Source organism: Tupaia chinensis, unplaced genomic scaffold, assembly GCF_000334495.1.
Source record: "Tupaia chinensis unplaced genomic scaffold, TupChi_1.0 Scaffold000534_1, whole genome shotgun sequence".
NCBI lineage: Eukaryota > Metazoa > Chordata > Mammalia > Scandentia > Tupaiidae > Tupaia > Tupaia belangeri.
Window position 1 is genome coordinate 43,102 of NW_006160047.1, and position 6,380 is coordinate 49,481.

At 35.7% G+C, this 6,380-nt stretch overlaps 1 pseudogene; it reads left to right on the forward strand.

The window, feature by feature from the left end:
- The first annotated feature begins 1,193 nt into the window (after nucleotides 1-1,193).
- Nucleotides 1,194-1,654, forward strand: LOC102494121 (heat shock factor-binding protein 1 pseudogene; annotated as a pseudogene).
- The last annotated feature ends 4,726 nt before the right edge of the window (nucleotides 1,655-6,380 follow it).

The window sequence follows — 6,380 nt, forward strand, 5'->3', positions numbered from 1 at the left end:
TCCAGAGCATTTCACATATATCCCAACTGTAAGACTTAATCACGTTGTATTGTACAATATAAATGCCTATGCCTAATCCCTCCAGTTGGACTACCAACTTCTTGAAAGGAAAGAACACATTTTTTTCACTTTAATGTTCCCAACAAATACCTCAATGCTTGGTACACAGAAAGCACTAAAAACATGTTTGATGAATAAGTGAATTAATTATCAAAGCTAAATGTATAATCAATTAAGGCCCCATTGGATTTTTTTTATTAGAAACTGTTGTTAAAATTATCAGTAAACAGCATAGTAACAAGAGAACAAATATTCTCAGAAAGAGAAACATCATATAAACATTGATTCTATTCCCCTGAAGGATGGAATAAAGGAATTTGAGACCACCAATCACCACCATATTCTCTACATCTCTCAAAGGAGGCCCTTGATGATAATTCTGATCAGTCCTAGCTCTGATATAATGACCACTGTTCACGTCAACTATTAACAGTCGTCCTCTGTTAATACTATTAACAGGCAATAAGCCCCACTAGTCACTTTATCAACCAATAATTGCTTTTCACATTTGTCCACTGCCACCAGTATTCAGAAAAACAAATTGCTAAAGAAATCAAATTCACTTTTTCCCTAAACTTCAACTTAAATATCACTTTGACAAGGCTAATAACAAAAAGCATTGCTAAAGCTCAGAAAATTATAAGGGTCAAATATAGAGATTTAAAAGAAACACAACATTTTACTACATAATTGGAACTAATAATTAAAATTTAGAGAAAATGTTTATTTCTCTAAAAAAGGGAGTTCTCTTGGTTCGAGCTCAGCCATGGTAATATGAGTTGCATTAATGCTCTCCATAGGCAGAGGCCACATGGGAGGCTAAGGTTTGATACCTGGGCTATTCTAAAAAGCCAGGAGTTGTATGTGCTCGGTATTCCTAGCTACTTGGGAGACTGAAGCAGGAGTATCATAATACGAGCCTCTGTCTCGAAACACCATATTGCTGGCCTATACACAGTGGCACAATAGGACACTTTTACAGGAGTCAGGAGCCACATGGGAAGCCTGATAGTATACACCTATAGTTGGAAGTTTGGGACAGGTGGACTGTGACATGATGAGATCTCATCAAAAATACTCTGTCTCGGTTGGTGATGGTCTGAGCAACCACCGCCAAGCTGGGCACTGGGGAGATGGCCGAGACTGACCCCAAGACCATGCAGAACCGGACCTCTGTGATGCAGACTCTCTTGCAACAGATGCAAGATAAATTTCAGACCATGTCTGACCAGATCATTGGAAGAATTGATGATATTGAGTAGTCGCATTGATGATCTGGAGAAAAACATCGCCACCTCATGACACAGTCTGACGTGGAAGAACTGGAAGGTGAAAACAAGACACCTGCCACACAGAAGAGTTGAAGGTTGCTAATAATTAACACCTAAATCTGGAATACCAAGAGGAGACCGGCTGACTTTCTGAGCTAACCACTATGTATAGACAGGTTTTATATAAGTGTGCATTCTTAACCACATACTATATAGTGAGTTTAAAGAGTGACTCCCCCCAGTGTCTTCAACATATTATCTTCACATTTCAGGCCTTGGTCAGTTGTGCTATTAATTATTAAACACTAAAACTTCGGCAGTTCCTGCAATAAAAAAAAAAAAAAGAAATACTCTTTCTGCCTCTCTCTTCTCCACTCCATTAAAAAAGGTAATATGCATATACATATTTTTCAGTGGATAGTTTGATCTCAAAATATATATGTTTATTAATTAAGATATAATTACATAATTTATTATCTATTTTTTATCACAGGGGAAAGCTGTAAATAATAGGAATTAAAGAAATTACTGTAGTTAAGAGAACATCATTCAAACACTTAAGTTAGGCAATTAAAATATTTAATAACACAAGGAAACATTCATAAGATATCAAAATTTTGAAAAGTTATGAAACATAGAAAACATGCCAATTGTGTTAAAATGAAATTCGAGTGTGTATAAATTAATGTGCACTGAGGAAAAAAATGGAATATTCCAAAATAGTAAGAGTGTGTATCTTCAGAATAAAAATAGTGTGGGTCTAAAAAGAAATCCTAAGGATCCTAAGTAATATAGATACAGCCTTCAAGTTTTTTAACAGCATAATACTGCAAATAAAATGAGCTAGATCTGACTATTTCTATTATAAATATTATGTCATTGCTATACTTTCCTTCACTCTAGATTTTCTAGAATTTATATGTATTTTGTTGACAGACTAAAACATTAATATTTAATATGAAATACTGAGTCCTTTCTAATAACCCAAAAATGGACTCCAAAAAATCCAACTTATACAACAAAGGAAACATACCTAGGAAGCAGATATCTTATGATCTACTCCACCTCTTACAATAGTCACCTTTCACTAGGAATCTCAATTGTTTTTATGTCCTTCTTCCTTTCTGCATTATATGAAAGAAAACAGACTATGTGAACATAAAAGCCCCCACTAATAAAATTACCTTACACCGGGTAAGTTTTCATCTAACCAGCCACTTTAAAATGTTTGATAGGGCACTGGCCAATTAGCTGCCAGCATGGGTGAGATAAGGGCAAATACTGAACCTTGTGCTTCATGTTCCAGCCTCCTAAAACTCTATGACAAATCGTTGTCCTCAGATGGACATTTTGTCAGACAATTTATATTTCCCACCTACTACAGTAGAGGCTCTTTTGCTAATTTCTGCCATTCCAAGGTAACAATCTCATACGAGGCATTAGTTGGTACAAAATTGACTAAATTTCAGGAAATAGTGCTACATGTTTAGCCCATATCCATTTGTTAATTTGAATGCCTGCCACTTTTCAGTAAACCATAAAACGAAAAGTAGCTGTACGAACCTAGAAGGCATAAGAATCTGTCTCTCCCCCTAGAAAACACTTCTGAAATTACACAGTTCCCCAAGTGGTACTTTTTGGAAACACGTACACTGGGAGGAAAAAAAAAAGCCTATTGACTTATTTTTCTATTTTATTTTGCTTTTCCATTTTGCTTCCAAATTGAGTTCCAGTGCTAAGATATTTCTTTCTGATGTAACGTGGAGGTGGAAAGAGCAGACATTTTCTTGTAAATCAATTTTGAGTGCTGTGGATATTTTTCAACTTAATTATTTTATAGAATTGCAACAATTCTTGTTTTTCCATCATGAAACACAACATTAAGCATCAGTTGGGAGCACTGTAGAAAAGTAGTTCTAAGAGTACCATTATGAGAGAAATTATAATTTTTCATCACAGTTGTTTTTCTGGAAGAAGCAAAGGCTAATTACCTTGGACTTAGTAGCATTTGGATAATTTCTCAGTAAAAGAAACTGTGAAAACTGAAGTGTTTCTTGTTAAAGGGGAAATCAGAGTACATATGTGATACAGTTGGAAAGCTAGGACTCATCTCAATATATAACTACCAGCCTCTAAATTTTCATTGACAGGATGTGGGAAAAAATACCTCAATTGAAAGATCTGGTAAATAAAGGAAATGGTTTCAAGTGTATCACAGAACAAATTTAGAGAATAATTAAAATTTTTAAGGTCATAATACTACAGATCTTAAATTCTAGTGGACAAATGTTCATTAAACCTGAGGTGAGACTGCACATGGTGGCCCAGTGGTAAAATGGTTCTCAGTTCAAGTCTGGAGAACTCCCTGAGTAGTCCAGGTACATGTGTGCCCATAACCTAGGGCTGGCTAAAAGTGGATTGTGGGATCAAGATCCTGTTGGGGATACATGCATGTACTCTCTCTCTCTCCCTCTACTGCCAGAAGGAAAAAAAAATTCTAAAACAAAACAATCAAATACTGAGTCTTTGAACCATTCATTCTATTTATTTCTACTGGTTTTTCTTATTTTCTCCCAGAAACTTAAAAATTTATTTTGTTATTTTACTTAAGAGAAATATCTTCTTTAGATACAGTTGAAATTTATAAATACCCAGTTGATGCTTGCATATTTAGCAAGGTTAGGCACCTCTATCTCATCCTGAGAATTCCCACAGTGGAAGTAGTCTACTAAAGTCCATATGTAAGAAACTCTCCATCAATCTCCTTTCTCAATCTCCTTGGGTTTAGGTTCAATAGAAACTAGCAGTTATGAACGAGTCCTGTGCTACTCAAAGTGAAAGGCCATTAGTGGCAATGCAGCAACCATGGAAGAGAATGGAAGAGGATATGAATGTGTTTAGCAAGCCAGATCCAGAATGAAACTGATGTCATCCTTTTCTTGCCCTGGGCAATAAACACCTTGTTCATCTGTTATTAATACAAACTTTTCACCAGCTTACTTGGTTTCCTAAATTTCACCATTAAATGCTTGTTATACAACTGACAAGTATGAGTTTTATATATTCAAGTACATGTAAAATATGTTTTGATAGGCATATATCATATTTACACCATCAAGCTAATTAAGATACCCATCATTTCATATTTACCATGTGTGTATGTGTGTGTCTGTGTGTGTGAGGTGAAAATGCATGAAATATCTTTTAGCAACTTTTTTGCTATAGGGTATGTGTGCTCCCCAGAGACAGAGAGAGAGTAAGTGAGAAAACCCCCTCCAGGTAGGAATGGACATGCCATGTTCCCTTCTCCAATCTCCTGGGCATGCTCATAGCCAGCATGACTTTCAAGCTACCAGGTCCAGGACCCTAACTCAGAGTCAGCCATGGGGGATCCAGCACCTTAACCTCCATGTCACCTGCTTGCCCTCTCTTAGCAATTTTAAGTATATAATACCGTAGTATTAATTATACTGACAGTACTGTACATTAGATACATATTAGATCCCCAGAACTAATGTACCTTATAACTGAAAATCTGTACCTTTTAACCAATATTTCCTCATCTCTCAGTTCCTTGGACACTACCACTACTGTTTTTATGAGTTCATCTTTGAAATATTTCACATATAAGTGAGATCATGCAGTTTTTGTTTTTCTGTCTCTGGCTTATTTCATTTAGCAAAACATTTTCCAGGTTCAATCCTATTGCCAAAAATAGCACAATTTCCTCCTTTTTAAAGGCTGAATAATATTCCATTATGTGTACATGTGGGGGCTATGTATACAATATCTTACCTATATTATGTCTAATGCCACAAACTTAATTTTATTTGCTTCAATAATAACTATCTCATTTCCTAGATTTATTGAAGTATAAATGAATAAAACCGCCCAAATTTAAGGTATAAAATGTGATGATTTAATACAGTACACACCATATACATTGTAAATTTATTAGAATAACCAAAGTAATACTTTTTATCACCTTAGTTACCATTTCTTGTCTTGTGGTAGATAAAAGTCTATTATATTATTTTTGGTTATTATTTTTTATTGCCAGAGGGGTATGTACCCTAGCCAGACAGAAAGGGCGTAGGTGAGGGAGGAGGGTATGGAGAGGAAGAAAGGGGGAGAAGGAGGGTGAGAAAGAGAAAAAGAAATCTCAGTGAAATAGGGTCACACTCCAATCTTTTGTCCTCCATTCTCTCTGGATTTGGGGCATGCATGCACATGAGCCTGGCATGTTTCTTAAGTTCTCAGGGCCATGATTTGAACTTGGTAAGGAATGTGGCATCTAGCTCTTTATGACCAGGGCTTAAATGCACTACAAGGCTGGCCCAATGTCTCACGTTTTAACATTCTTTCTGGAGTAACTGACTCCTGACTACTAAAATATTTTGAAGATTAAGATTCAAATAGATGCTCCCTCAGCATAATTGTTGCCTTTGCATCCCAATTTTAGATTTAGAGCAGCCCATTAACTTTATCACACATAAAAACAATCTGTCTCGATAGATTCTGATCTTTGAAAACCGTGGGAAAGAACTGGTAAAAGAAAAGTGTACCGGCTGGCAATTTCTTTCTCTCTGTAGTATTAAAAATCATCTGAAACATGTCAATTGGAAGGTTTCAACTGATGGTGGTGTTATTACATGAACACCCCAAAACCAAATAACTCTTCCATTAAGTGTCTTGGATTTCTAAGGGTTTCATCATTAATGCATATTTCTGAGTACTCACATTGTAAATATGGAACTCATATATTTCTTTCAAGCCAAATTCTGTGCTCAAATCTTGCACCTGTCACCACCACATTTTAATGACTTATTTCCCAGTTTTTTTTTTAAGAGTACAATTCTCTTAGAACATCTGGCATTATTTTTACTTTACCTATTATAATAAAATTATGAGGTGAAACAGATATTTTCTTGTTATTCATTCAACCTACTGTTCAGAGTTTATCACTTAAACTTAGGACCCACAAGCAGAGGAGAGATTCCCAGCTTGCAAAGAGAAACAGTTTTGTTGGGACTACAAAGGAGAGAAAAT